Source organism: Panthera onca, chromosome A1, assembly GCF_046562875.1.
Source record: "Panthera onca isolate mPanOnc1 chromosome A1, mPanOnc1 haplotype 2, whole genome shotgun sequence".
NCBI lineage: Eukaryota > Metazoa > Chordata > Mammalia > Carnivora > Felidae > Panthera > Panthera onca.
The window spans coordinates 86862916-86878930 of NC_138339.1; the positions used below are offsets into that span (position 1 = coordinate 86862916).

General features: G+C 38.1%; 1 long non-coding RNA gene across 1 annotated transcript in view; it reads left to right on the top strand.

The window, feature by feature from the left end:
• The window catches only part of LOC132681185 (uncharacterized), a 183222-nt gene extending 173643 nt beyond the window's left edge, over window positions 1-9579 (top strand). The window contains exons 4-5 of the long non-coding RNA XR_013554026.1: window positions 8939-9013; window positions 9307-9579. This is a non-coding gene — a long non-coding RNA (uncharacterized LOC132681185). The remainder of the gene's footprint in view (window positions 1-8938; window positions 9014-9306) is intronic.
• The last annotated feature ends 6436 nt before the right edge of the window (window positions 9580-16015 follow it).

The following is a 16015-nucleotide window of genomic DNA, read 5'->3' on the forward strand; positions in this document are numbered from 1 at the left end:
TAATACAGGTGGGTATATAATAAAGTGCTTAGTTGGCAGCAGAAACCATATGTATTTTTAAGAGTTTAGAGAATGGAGTGATCATTGGGGGCTAGAGTAGTCAGGAATGTTTTCACGTAAGGGTTGGGATAAAAGGGCAAAAGGATTTTTTTTTTTTAAAGTATAGGAATATATAAACTTTATTTTTTTTTCTTTTTCTTTTTTTTTTATTTTTTAATATATGAAATTTACTGTCAAATTGGTTTCCATACAACACCCAGTGCTCATCCCAAAAGGTGCCCTCCTCAATACCCATCACCCACCCTCTCCTCCCTCCCACTCCAAATCAACCCTCAGTTTGTTCTCAGTTTTTTTTTTTTTTTTTTTTTTTTTTTTTTACATTTTTTATTTATTTTTGGGACAGAGAGAGACAGAGCATGAACGGGGGAGGGGCAGAGAGAGAGGGAGACACAGAATCGGAAACAGGCTCCAGGCTCTGAGCCATCAGCCCAGAGCCTGACGCGGGGCTCGAACTCACGGACCGCGAGATCGTGACCTGGCTGAAGTCGGACGCTTAACCGACTGCGCCACCCAGGCGCCCCATGTTCTCAGTTTTTAAGAGTCTCTTGTGTCTGGCTCTCTCCCTCTCTAATGTCTTTTTTATATAAACTTTATTTTTTTTTCTTTTTCTTTTTTTTTTATTTTTTAATATATGAAATTTACTGTCAAATTGGTTTCCATACAACACCCAGTGCTCATCCCAAAAGGTGCCCTCCTCAATACCCATCACCCACCCTGCCCTCCCTCCCACCCCCCACCAACCCTCAGTTTGTTCTCAGTTTTTAACAGTCTCTTATGCTTTGGATCTCAAGGGCAAAAGGATTTTAAGGACAACAACAACAATAACAAAAGTGACAGGATACTGACTTCCTTCTGTAAATCTACTTTCAATTAAAACTGTCTCTGCTTTATCAGTTTCACTTGTTGGTCCGTCCTCAGCCAGAAAACCGTGGATCAGAGCTTTTGTGAAATCCTGTATCATTTAAGCCCTGTGTTGCTCTCTCCTTGAAGTAGGCTAATTTGTGAACTGACAGCCACTAGGGATGCAGATTTGAGAGCAAACAATAGACTTTTCTCACACTTCCCTTTGAGTCCAGGAGGGAGCTAATAATTTCCTTCCAGGGTGTGCCAAACCTAGCAGGGGATGAGCAGTATGGATGGTGGAGTTGATGCAGGCAAGCCTTCTGGAGGGGCTTCTAAAATTCTCCTCTCTTTGAAGCAAGTCAGGATAGCGCATGTGGAGCTATCCTGAGTGTAGTGAGAACAGACCTACAAAACTTTCTCACTGTAGTGGGGCTGTGAGCATCCCCTACGGCCTCCCTTTTGGACAGCAGGGAGCATACCCCATGGAGTCACCAAGTCTGCAAGAGGTGGGAGAACACTTGCTACTCATTGAATCCTGCTCTCCTCTGCAGTGCTGACTGGAGGGGGGAGGCTCATCAGATTGAACTGTCTTCCCTTCTAAGAGGATACTTTTTCCCCCCCTCTTAAAACCAAGTTAGAATTTTTGTTTGAAAATGAATTCTTAGACTCTGGTTTTAGTTAGAAATTTCCATAGGGAACAATAGAACTATAGTACATTTCTAATTTAAAACTTTGCATTGTTGATGAAGTCTTGAAAATAACAAGACTAGGCAACCCAAACATCTGTTACTTTCAATCTTTTCTCTCTCAACTTGCAGCATGCTTGTGGCACTAGTCTTGGAATGTGGGAACTGTCTCTGATCAGTATTTTGGGGGGTTTTGGAATGCGCAAGAAAATATAGATAAGATTCTGCGCTCAAAATTTATAATGCATTGCAGATTGCACTGTGGGTTTCTGAAACAACAAAAAAATCATGGTGGGTTTTAAAGCAGTTTGGAAGAATAGCACAGCTCTTTGATGTAGGGTATTTAAATTAATGTTAGTCACAACATAAAGCTCAAATTTAAAATGTGTCTCCCTTCGATTACCACACATCAGACTACTTGTAATAGAGACAAAATTGTATTTCTTTAGAGGGAAATGCAATGCTATTTTGGTACTGGGAACAAAGGTTCTTGTTAGCCATATTGGGTCTGGTGCAGGCAAGTTTCAGCCAACTTGGCTGTGGACCAGTTGTGATGGCTGAGCAGGGTGGTTTTTGCTATTAGCAGCCTCTGGTAGGAAAGTGGGGCTGGGGCCTGGTAGAGGCAAAGGCCAAACTCCCAGCACTCTCTGATCTGAGACACAGAATGCTCTAGCTGCCTGGGCCATGGCTTCTGAGTCAAGGAGAACTGGCAGGTCACTGTGCATAGGCTCAGGAGAGATGCTTACTATTTAACAAAAGTGCTATTACAGTGCAACTTACCAAGAAGTTATCATCTTGCTCAAAATATCAAAGAATGTTTCTTTCCTCTTTTAAAATTTCCTTTTGAAGTGCCTGTGTTGGCCAGCCTGTAGCCTGGTCGAGAGGAGGTGTTGCTGAGAGGAGATTGTGTAGGGGAACAAAGTTTTTCCCTCCACTCTCTGATAGTGAGGTGTGTGAAATAAATGAACAACAGGCAGATTAATAAGAGAAGAGCTTTTATTTTATTTATTAATTTTTAGTATTATATACATGGGGATATTGCAGGAAAAGTAAATATCCTCCCCCAAATGGTGAGATTTGAGAGCTTTTATACTGTCTTAATAGGAGAAAGGGGGTGGAAATGTAGGCCACTTAGCAAAGACGAATGGGCCCTTAGAATAGACAGGAGGTGTGATAATTTGTGACAAAGTTTGTCAGGGGGTCGTGTTGACTTCTAGTCTTTTCTGTGACAAGACTCTATCGTTCTTGGTTGATTAAACTCCCAGGGAGAGGATTTATAACAATTGAGTTCCTTTTGGAGGATCTGTCTTTAGAGAAAGCCTCTCTGCATTTGCTGTTTTCATGTGTCTTCAGTTCAAAATAATCCATATACCAAAGTGGCATATTTCATGGGTGGCATGTCCTGAATTCATTCCTTTAGTGCCTAGTAGGTGACCTTATCTGGCCATCTGCAATGAGGTCCTGAGCTGATCTAGGTGGCAATACAGGATGAACAGGTGAACAGGTGTAGTCTGATGCTATCTCTAAAGGACAGGACAGAGAGATCTTGGTGTTTGAAGTCAGATACTCCAAGGAAGTTTGAAGCTAACTGTGGTAAAGTGATTGGGTCCAGGCCTGTGTGCTCCTCCTGGATGCTTTTCTGGACTCACCAAGTTCCCTTCTTTTTGGTGCTCTGTCTCATGGGGTTGACTTTTGGGTCTGAAGTAGTCAGGTCTTCTTGGTTCTTCAGCTTCACAGTTGGTCCTGTTTTTTCACAGCTGGCCATTTCCTCTTGTTAAGGCGAGTGTTGATCTCCCTGGGAGCATCAAGGACAGGAATGTTCTGTTTTTCCTTTCTTTCCCCCTGTATTCTGTGAGATGTCAGTCTTGACACTTTAAAAACTAAGCTGTTTCTTCTTGACTCCTACCCCCAGGGCTTTTTTTTTTCTTTTCTAATTGTTTTTCTTACCAAATAATAACTTCTGAAATGTATGTCATGTTTCTAAATCAGAATTAATACTGGATCTCTATTAGTTTGGAAATCTAGGGTCTGACTTTTATAATTACTAAGTTGTTTTCATCTTTGCAGAAGTCACTGCTTAGTGTTCTACCATGTTGGATTTTTCCTAGTTATATTCTTAGGATGGCTATATCCACCTGCTAACTCAGACACATATGATGGCCTGTGAGACCAGAGGATTGCTGTGTCACTGCAACAAGAGCAGTCCTTATCTGTAGTGTCAGCGTGAATGGCTTCCCACATGAGTAGCATCTCACATCTAGTACCCAAACTTGGTACATTGTTTCATGAATATAAAAGGCTGTTGAAATAGAAGTTTGCCAGAGTTAAAGAAGAAAAGTGAATGGCCAGCCCTCTTTCTCTTACTTTAGTACTGAAAACAGTGGTACGGTTACCTTATAAATTGCAACTCAAAAAATCACAAGTTTAAGCAGTCTTCCATGTAACTTCAGAAACATTTAAAAATAATTTCACTTTAAAATGTTGAATTGAAAGATGTAGAGAGGAAAGGTGCGTGTATAACCTGCTTCAGAGAATAGTTGCTGGTGCTCTTAGGTAGCTGGGGGTCATCTTACCTGCGTATGTCCTCTTTGCCCTTAGGCCTTGCTCTTGGCTTTGCTTTCACAGATATATTCACACATGAGGTTACATTCACATAATATACACAAATTTGTACACGTGCATCATACACACATTAGTGTACATGACACTCAATAAAACTGTGTTGAATCAGTTAATCATATACACTATAGAGAGTGTGTGTGTGTGTGTGTGTGTGTGTGTAGAGTATGTGTGTGTGTGTGTGCGTGCACGTGTGTGTGAGCATGTACATGGGTGCACACGCAGAGGGGGGTGGGTGGTTTTGCCTGTGCTCTGTAGATGCAGGCACTGAGAAGAGTTTTCTTCTGTCTCTGAAGTTTTTAGTGTGTAGCTTCAGAGATTTTCTTTCTGGATAATTCCTATTCAAAAAGTTTGAAGAAAATTTGCACAGCAATTTTGACTTACCTGTAGGTGGAAAAAAGGATAATTTTTACACTTTACAGCGATTTTAGATTTTTCATATGTGGATAATTCTATGAGTTTTCAAAGCAAAATTCACTTCAAAATTTCTTATTCTTTAAATTGAAATGGTTGAAAGTAATATTATAATATTTGCATTTTGCTTTTCATAATTATTACTATATATACACACATATATTTATGTAATTAACATTACTATGAATTTGTCGTTGGTTAGTTGCTTACCTTATCAATGCATTTTTAAAATCTTTCTGAAATCTACATATATCTTAGGCACAAAGGAAATACTCTTTTTCTTTTTAAAGCTCTGGAAAATCCACTTATTTGCTTTTAGCACTGGAAAAAATTTTGTTATTTTTGTTCAAGTAGGCATTTACCTCAAGCTGAAAAATAAAGCATACTTTTCCACCCTAAAAGTCTACTTTAATATCACCTTCAACTTAGTGCAATGGTAGCTGGGTTACTGTCTTCCTCACCTTATCCACTTTATCCCAGGGAGGTTCATAGTTAGGTGGCATTGGTCCCTTTTATATAGGTGACAGCATGTCCAGGAAATTTATGGTGGTGTAAAGCCCTATGGAGGATAGAAATTCTTTCCATCTGCAAGTGGAATTGTCTTCTTCTAACTGGTAAGAATAAGCCTTTCTTTCCCCCCAGTATTGAGAGAACTTCAAGGGTTCTGCAAACCAGGAGGAAAAATCTCATACAGTCTGAAAATACTGTGTTCAGGAAAGTTTGGCAATGGAGTGAAAACAGACCCCATTTTAGGATTCTAAGGCTGGGATGCAGCTGTTTTAGTGGGCTTTTGACATCTAGAATGGTCTCTTTTTATTTCTTGGAGAAATAAATTAACTGTAAAAAGGTAAGACTTTCAAGCTGTAATAATAAAGACTGAAGTTTAACTTACAAGGTCTTTCAGTAATACTAACTCAACTCTAATTCTGCAGTAGGCTCAGACTGGATATTAAGTATTATTTTAAAGTATAGGGAACAAGGGGTATCTGAGTGGCTCAGTTGGTTGAGTGTCAAGCTCTCGATTTTGGCTCAGGTCATGATCCCAGGGTTGTGGGACCTAGCCTTGCATTGGGCTCTGCGCTGAGTGTGGAGCCTGCTTAAGATTCTCTTTCTCTCTGCCCCTCCCCCCTGCTTGCACATGTGCTCTCTCTCTCTCTAACATAAAAAAAAATAATGTATAGGGAGCAAAACATGTTGAATACACTGGCAAATATTGTTATTACATGAACCTCATGTTTGATGTTCCCCTACTTCTCTGGGTAGAATTCGTAACTACAGTCTTACTAAGCAGCAGCAGCACATTCATGCACATTTATATGTCTCAGATTATCTGAGACAGGGGTTGGCAAACTAGGACTGCAGGCTGACTGTAGCCCACCACTTGTTTTTGCAGATGAAGTCTGGACACAGCCATGCCCATTTATTTAAGGCTTATCTATGGCTGCTTTTGTGTTAAACAGCAGAGTAGAGTATTTGTGATACACATTGTTTGGTTTGCAAAGCAAAAGATATTCCGACCCTTAGAGAAAAAGCTTGCTAATCTATCAGTTTTCTTCTCTTTTCCTCACTGATGGTATCATAGAAAACCTTCAATAATATATATTAACCATCTTGTGACTAACACCTCTCTTTTCAAGAGCAAAGGTAAAACAAAAAGAACAAAAACAACAGTCTCCCCCAAAACAAAAAGTCCTTACAAAATTTAAGATGTCCTGGTATAAATTAAACTCATAGGATCATGAAATAAGCTCATTAAAATATGCTGATGTTAATGAAAAATTTTATTCTTGTCAGGCAGCATAATGGAAAAAGAATATTTGCCTATGAATCAGAGGACTTTTGTTCCCATTTCAATTTTGCCATTCTCTAACTCAGGTATTGGCAAATTTCTTTGGTACAGGGTGAGATAGTAAGTACTTGAGGTCCTGTGGGCCATATTTATTTTATTTTATACAAAAGAGGAGGTGGGCTGGGCTTAGTCTGCAGTCCCGTGTTTTGAGCACCTGCTCTCCTCATAAGCCACAACCTCCATGGGCTCCATTTTCAGGAGAACGAAATCAACAATACTTTCCAGTTTTAATATTTTTCTATCCTGTTATGTGAATCAAAGTCAATGTTTACACTTGGCTAAATTTTATATGAATCATTTTCTTACCACATGGCAAGTAGAATCAGAATAATACAGGTGAAATAGCATGTGACAGGAAACTCAATTTTGACATTTCCTAGTATATGATTCTCTGTTACCTTGTAATAAATTGATTCCAAACTTAAAAATGTAACACAACCACTATTTGCTCTTACTCTTAATTTTGTGGGCCAGAGATTTAGGAAGGGCGTGACTGGACAGTTTTCCCTGGGTTTTTTTTTTTATGTGGTTTTTGTTAGATGTCAGCCAGGACCATGGCCATCTGGTGGCCAGGCCATCCAAGATGCCTGACAGTGGATGCTGTCCATCAGCTGCAAACTTAGCTGGAGCTGTTGATGAGAGCACTTACACGTGTCCTCTTCACCACAGAGATCTTGGAGTGGTCAAACTTTTTGCATGGTGCTTGGCTTATCCAATGGTGAATTTTCCTAGAGAATGAGGTGGAAGCTGCATGACCTATTCTGACCTAGCTTCTTAAGTAAAAGTCACAAGTTTGCTCAGATTCAAGTAGAGAGAGGTAGATCCACCCAACGTGAGAAATGTCAAAGAATTTGTGGCCATATTTTAAAATCACCACACCCAGCTTTTGTGATTTTTAAGTTTATAACTCTTAACACTGAATTAGTAGAATTTTTATACCACTTCTTATTTAATTAACCAATTTATTAGGGGCATTAAGGGCAAGATAGCATGTTTAGGAACATCTTAGACCTCAAATGAAACTGACATATACATATTATATTATATATAGACATATATATTTTATATATATATTTTTTTTTATATATAAAATATATACATATATATTTTATATATATATATATATATATAAAATATATATATAGGAGACAGACATATACATGCATGCACGTACACTGGGAAATTATTCATCCTTAATAAAAAAGGGAAACCTGTCATTAGTGACAATACGGATGAAACTAGAAAACATTAGTCTAAGTGAAATGATCTAAAAAAGTATAACTCAGGGCAGAATTGTTGTTACCAGGGACTGCAGGTAAGGGATATAGGAAGATGTTGGTCAAAGGGTATAAACTTTCAGATGTTAGTATGAGTAAGTTCTGGAGATCTTTGTACAGCATAGTGACTATAGTTAATAATAATGTATTGTGTACTTGAAGCTTGCTAAAAAAATAGATCTTACGTGCTTATCACATACACATACACAAGAAGAAAAGAGGTAACTGCGTGAGGTGATGGATTTTTAAATTAGCTTCATTAATCATTTCAAAATGTAATCACCTCAAAATGTATATCTATATGAAAACATTACATTGTACATCTTAAATATGTACAATATTTGTCAGTCATATCTCAATAAGTCGGGGAAAATGAGATTAGAAAAGTGGTGTAGGTGGGAAATTCAGGTAGGCCGTGTCAGCCATGGGAAGCAGTTTGGATTTTACTGAGTAAAATGAGAAGTCATTACAGAGTTTCAAGCAAAGGGGTAATGTTCTCTGACTTAGATTTTTGATATCACTATGACTGCTGTGTAAATAATAGCCTATATTTTTGAGGAGGTGGGTGGGTAAGAATGGAGATGGAAGGCTCTAATTGGAGGCTTTTGCATTGTCTTGTGCACCAGATGTTTGTGGATTGCAATAGGGTGTTAACAGTATGGGTGATTAGAATAAGTAAAAATAAATGACAGACTGTCCCCATTTTCCAGATAAGTCATAGAATGAGTGTAACCAATTTTTAATGAAGTGGTAAACTGGTATTCGAATCTACATCTAATTTCACAGACCAACTTTAGCCAAATGTCATGTAGATTTGTCACATTTAAAATTAATAAAGTCCAATTAAGTGAGATTTAACTATAATTTAGGTGGATTAGGCCAAATTAAAAGACATTAACCATGCTCCTATCTGTAGACAATTTCTACGATCATGTTTCTTCATTTTATCCATGTAGAAAGTATTTAAAATATAATAAATTGGATGAAATGTAAACTATATCACCATTTTGTTACATGATTTTTATGGCAAATTAGGAAATCTCTGCAGATGTAAAACCCAGAGCCACATAAACACATTCTTCATAACCCTGAGGAACAAGGCCTAATAGTCAACCTAAGAAAGTTTATTATTATCAGTTCCAGGGATTGATAAATGATCAATAATGTATCTGAAATTTGTTTTTCTTCAGGTTCAATAAGGATGGAAAAGAGTACTGATAGCAATTTGGAAGCAAATCTAAGGAGTGCATACTTTTCATTAAAAGGTAGAGGTTACTAGAACTATTCCTTGTGGTATCTTAAAGAGCCTGGAGAGGTTCCCTTGTTTAGATATTTCTTCCCTTCTGCAAGGGTGGGCGGGAGGGAGACTCTTCAGTTCTATTCTTGCTGCAGTACTTTAAAAAATGTTTATTGGAAAAGAAATTGACTCCTTTATCACAAGGTTCACGGAATCTTTTTTGTATTTTCTTCACTGCGTTTACCTCCTCTGTGATCTCTCTGAGTTACTGGCAAGGTGATTTACTTGTGGCTCTAAAACCCTCTGTTCCTTGATTTATAGGTTATTTCGTGCTTCCTCTCTTCCACACGATCAAGATCTTCAAAGTAAGCATCTTTCAAAGGAGCGACAAGCAAAATACAGCTGCAGGATCAGTAACTCCCTGTTAAGCAGCTTTGCCTGCTGTCACTATTGACTGCTGGAGGTGGTGATCCATGTCAGTCACTAAAACGACACCTTGGCAAGACTGCAATCTGCTCCCAGGGTTTTTGTGTATGAGAACACTTAGATAATGAGATTTTCATATATTCCCAGCAGCTCACACAGTGCCTGGAAAAGAGTAGGTACCTGGTCAATATTTACGAAGATTAACTATGAAACCATATTTTGAAGGCTTTGCTAACATGTCATAGGCAGATTTGTTGCAGAATGAAGCAATGCAAGAATTTCCTCTTCCATCTTGGACAAATTTTATTAATACTAGAATAAATAACTCTCCAAGCAGGCGGAGACTTTTAGTGAGACTCAATGGATGGATATAAACTTATATTTTTAAGCCATCAAACTAAGAAGAGGTTAAGACTAACGTTTACTTATTAAGATAATTTCCTAATCATTCTTATAAGAACTTAATGAGTGACAAACTGACGCTGGATATAAATTTATGATTTCCCAAAATAACATTTGATTGGTTTGAGTGATGTCTTACATCAAGTAATCATAGTTAATTTTTGCTTCTGGAGAGATTTGACTTTACCAGTCTATCATGTCATCAGATGTATTTCAAGAATGATTTCTTTGTCTGTTGATACAGAGTTAAAGAATTCCTATGGAGATTCTTGAATCTATAACTTGTATTTTTATCAGGGCAGATGGGAGAAGTTCAGAATAGTGGCAAAAAACCCCCCCTACATCTTCATTTGAAATATACTGCAAACATATAAAGAATAATTTCACATCAAAAATATTTTTAGTCATATAAATCAAGGGCAATTTTAGGATTTTTCTCATAAGTGAGTTATGGTGCATAAAACAATGGGTCACTTACTTTAAGTTTAAAGAAAGGTTAATAAATGCTGAGACCTTAGTTATATTGTAAATATCAGCAGTTGCAACAATGAGAGAATAGGAGTTGTAAATTAAACATACTATAAAACAAATGTGAAGATCATTTTACTTGTTATATTTATTTTTTCTTATTATATTTATTTCTTCAACATTTAATACCTATAATTAAGACTGATGTTTGAGTTTAACTCACAAAATAATCCAGGTCTGAAAGAAATTTCAGAGATTAAAAAAAAGAAATATATACATATACATATATATATATATGTATGTATATATATGTATATATGTGTGTGTATATATATATATATATATATATATATATATATATATAATGTGGGAATAAAAATGTTAGATTCCACATTTCTGGATTCTTTTCTAATGAAAAAACAAACCCTTAACATTAACAACACAGTCACATTAGGCCCAAATGAAAATAGGGACTAGGGTAATCCTTTTTGCATAGAAAGAACTCATGCAACGTATAGGAGTGGAGACTTAACCTGGGCAGGGGAAAGAATTTTCCCTGTATTATTATAGCACTTGCTGCCAGCGCTGATGTGTTGGGTCTGGATCTGGCTGTCTTTTGACCCAGATTCCAGTTTTTCCACGAACCAGCACACACTTTTTTTGTGTGTTTTTTTGTGTGTTTTATTTTTTTTATAGTCTTTGCCCTTCTCCATAATAGTGGTGAGTGCTTTTCCTAAAAGCAACTGTTGTTCCCCAAATTACCCTTGTGCTTGAGATGTGGAAGTTAGCCCAGTGCACTGGCTCTCAAACCCTGGATGCACCTGTAAGCTTTCTGATTTAATTGGCCTGGGTGGGGCTCAGGCTTTTCGAATTTTGGAAATCTCCTCAGGTATTTCTAAGGTACAACTGGACTTGAGAACCTGGGCTAGAAGGAAGAAGGAAGAAATCACAGTCTGAAATTATGCCTAGTTCTTCAATTTTATGTTTTTCCACAGGTCCCCCAGAGCCTCAGAAAACTGAGGACAACCTGTGTCAAGGGAACTCAGTGATGGTGATTCATGGTTCCTGACTCCTTCCTAAACTGCTTTCTGGATTCTCTTTGTCCACAGTCTTTCCTAGGTGAGCAACTCGAAAGAGGTCAGAAAGGGGAAGGAATCCTGATGATACTTGGCATCATACTGTAATACATGGTAGAATGGATTCTTTTTAAATGTCCAGTAAGTGAATTGGGAAGAATTGGAGGGTAGTGGACTGACATACCAAAGTACATATATAGCAAAATTAAGGAAAGCAAACACTTAAGTTTTAACCAACAAGGTCACAGTAAACAGGCATTGGTACAAGATTTGGAAAGTCTTAGATTCAAGTGCTAGCTTCACCATAGCCAGCTGTGTGACTAGTATCATTTACCTACCTCTCTCTGAGCGTTAGTTTCTTTATGACATAGGCACGGTATCTGCTGTGCTCTCCTTACATGGTTGCTGTAAGGATTAAATTAGATTACAAAAGTGAAATAACATTTTATATTATTAGGTGATATATAAATGTTATTGCATGCATTGAGCTGCTTTAATACGTATTTATGTGAATGCCTTTTGTGTTTCACTTTTTCAACAAGGAAATAATTCTAGGGAACAATGGTTATAAAACTGTAATGATATCAGTGTGTCACAGTTTTCAACTAATCTGCTTGGGTGGCAAGTGTATGTAAAATGAAGAATGCATCTTTTGCATATCTGATGTTTTAACCTTACTTAGGATATAATTGGTAATTGGTTTTGAAAAACAAAGTTCCATATAATTTTCTCATGATTTCAGAGATTTTTATTTCAATAGCTATTGAGCACATAGTAAATATTAAAAGGGGAAAAAAACCCATGGGAATGGAAACGTGTGATTCTGTTAGATTGTGGAAGAAGTCTTATTTTTGTCTTAAACTGTGGTGTCTCAGTCAATTTGGGCTGCTACGACCAAATGCCATAGGCTGAGTGGCTTCAATGAAAAACATTTATTTCTCATAATTTTGGGGACTGGGAATTTGGAGATGGGGTGTCAGCATGATTAGGTTCCAGTGAGAGACCTCTTCCAGGTTGCAGATGGCCAATTTGTGTCCTCATGTAGTGGATGGAGGGCAAGCTAGCTCTCTGGCCTCTTTGTATAAGGGGACTAATCCCATTCATGAGGACTGCATTGTTGTGACCTAATTACTTCCCAAAGGCCCACCTCCAAATACCATCACACTGGGTATTAGATTTCAAAATTTTAATTTTGTGGGGAACACAAACATTCAGTCCATAAAATGTGACTACCAGAAATGGAATAACAGCTAATGTCTATTTCCACCATTTATTGAGCCAATACTATGTACTAGGCACCATGCTAAAGTACTTTGGATATTTCATCTTATTTAGGCCCCTAAAATTTTTATGTTAATTAGGCTCTATTATTTTATCAATTTTATTGTTGAAAAAAAACCCCCAAAATCCTCTGAGGCACAGAGGAATTGTCATTTCCCCCTTAAACTTAACAGTCTGACTCCGATCCTTTGCTTTTAACAACTGAACTATACTGTCTTCCAGTGATCACTGCTATAATATAGGTTTATTGGCATATTGATTTGTGGGAAATTGGTGAAAGGAATTTGGAATGGGAATGAGGATGAAGGATGGCCTAGGGTTTCTTTCAGAAATCGTTACTTTGGCTCAATGCATAAATTCATAGTTGAACTCTGTTGAGGCTGGGGTTGCACATACTAGTTGAAAAAAATGTTCTCACAAGAAGCTGTGGATGGCTGGTACTCGATTACCCTTCTCCTGGTGGTGGAGTGTGACATCACTGGGTCTTTAGTGAACTGACGCTTTGAGAATATGAGAAATCAACAGTGTAGGTTCAGACATGAGCATTCTTACCAGCAGCACTGACAGTACTATCAACTCATGGACCTTCGCCATTACTCAGGGCACCAAGCAGGAGAGGAAGAACATGATGGAGACCGCACTGTAGTACATGGCACTTGGTCATGAGTACAGGCAACATTCCCTTACGAATTTCCAGGGGAAATCTGTGGAGCACTTTGTATTATCAAGAGGAGATGCGTCCCAGTAAAACACAGGTGATTCCTGTGGATGTGATCTCACAGTACCTGCTGGCTGGAGCGGCCTGAATTAAAATAGGGACAAGAATGATAGCAATTAACTGGCCATGTGCTCTTCTGAATGCTTTACATACAGTTATCTCAATCTCTAAAGCAGTTCAATGAGCTACAGAGCCAGGTAGTATTAATACTGTCATTTTACAGATAAGCATCTCGGAGATAAATAACTTGCCCAAGTTTACACAAGTTAATGTAAGTTGACATTAAATCAGATTTTTCTGATTCCAGAGCCCATGCCATGTATTACACTTTGTTTTCTTATTCAAAAAACCTGGTTGAAGAGGCTTTTGTACACCTTTTGACTAGAACTACCATAAGTACTGGAAGTGGTTGAATGTCAGCCAGTCTGTTATACCAAGGGCATGAATACCAGTGTTGGATTCATTAATATAACAGGACACAGCTTGGGCTTTTTGTTCAGTATTGCTCATAGTTCCTTTGACTGATCCTGTGACCTGCAGAAACTGTGCTAATCATTTAGGGACAACAAGTGAAATTAATTACCCTCTAAATGCAGATTAAGTCAGAAAAATGCTTTCAGCAAAAGGATTTTTGATTGTTTTGCACTAGAAAGTCCAGCATTGATCAGTGATTCCAAATTACAATCACAAACTTGTATTGATCTCAAATATCAAAAAAGTGGGTCTCTAATCCTTTTGGAGGATACCTCAATTTGATATTTAGGTCTGGTTAGGAATATGAACAGATTCTACTTAATTATAAAGAATATGGATGTTGAAATAATGAGAGCCATGTATCTACCAGCACTGAGAATGAAAATAGGGCATAATAAGTTTCAATGAATACAATGAATAGTATTAGAATACTAAGTTATAAGCTGGTACACCACACCCTGTCATCTGTTCCCAGAGTATATATGGGTCTGCCTGATTTATCAGACTCAGACACTATCTTCTTATACCATCAGAGTTCAGTTGGCTCCTGGACACAGACCTGGCCCAACATTCTGGCACTCAGGAGATCACCCATGCTGTCAGTTTATCTCTGGTCTTAAGAGCTAGTTATCTTTTAAACTTTCCCTTTATTCCTGTAACTTGGTTCTACTCTGTCTTCTAGTTCTGGTCCCCAAATCCTGGCATTTTCTTCTGTGGTGGAATCCTGGCTTGGTAATTTGTCCAGGACCACAATCCCTTTTTTTACATAACTTGAATATGTTCCAAAATTCAACCTGATGGCTGGGAACCCACTCATGATTCTCTGTTGTTGACTATCTTCCTGTACATATATGTGACTATTTTCAGCTCTTAGATGTTGGCAGCCACATGCATGAAGAGGCTACTTGGTATTGCAGTGATTCTTAAACCTCAACTTTCATCAGACTCACTTGATGAACTTTTATAATCAGATCTCTGCGCCACATCCCCAAGAGACTCTTGATTTAGTCAGGGTGCAGAGGAGCCTAGAAATCTGCATGTTTAGCAGCTCCCCTAGGTGGGACTCTGCAGGTGGGCAGAGAGAAACACTGCTCCATTGTCTGTTGCTGGCCAACATTGGACTTCTTGTTCTACCAGAAAGGCCACTCTTCCTGATGGTCTTTTCACTTTGTCCTACTCCAGTTGACTTTCAGATCTCAGATATCACCTCTTCTCACCTCCAAAGACTGTTAGATGCCTCTCGTTTGTACTATTGTACATTCTGTCTTTATCCCATCCTAACACATATATCATTGTTTATATTTCTCTATTAACTTCTGTATATGAACTGCTAGACTATGAACTTTGAGGGGAAGGTACGTAATATTCGCCTCTAATCTTCACTGCCTCACATAGTACCAGGCACAGAGGAGGACCACAAGAAATGGTTACTGAATGGTCATGTCCAACTGGTTCTAGGTGGTGGCTACACCTGGTTAGTCATACTCAGCTGAATCAACTGGGCTACTTGAAGATCTCAATTTGGATTGCTTTAGGGGTGCTGGTGTAGACATGTCCCTGGGATGTGAGAGAACTGCAGTTAAGGGAACAATCTAGCCCAATCTATCCTGTTGATTTCTAGACTATGATAGGGCTTCCAATACTGTTTCTCATGTGAGGATCCACTGCAAGTACAAACACGAAGCCAAGCCCATGTGATTTCTTAAAATTCAAAATATTCAGACTTTCAGTGTGAAATAACACATTTTGGGCATAAGGCATTTAAGTGTTAGAGAAAATAGGAAGTCTTCATGTTGATTTGGGGGTGGATCCAGTATTTAGATGAATTTCAGAAGGCAGTTTCCTCACATTTTACCCTCTTCTAATTGTAGTTAGTATCTTGTTCCACACCACTGAAATCTAAAATGTTAGAATCACTGCATGCTAGTTTTAGAAAGGACTTTTGAGATGATCATGTTTACAGATGAGGAAGGTTGGGTCAAATACTTACTCAGTGTCTGAAGTGAAACAACAAAACAAAACAAAACACAATTCAGACTGGAGGCTATCATATGCTGAGGCTCACAGAGCTGGTTAGTTTTACATTTAGGCCAGATCCCAGATCTTCTGATCTCCATGACAATCCTTTCTGTGTCCAGAAATTTCCATGCTGAAGTGAAATCATAGAGACGGCAGTACATGTTTA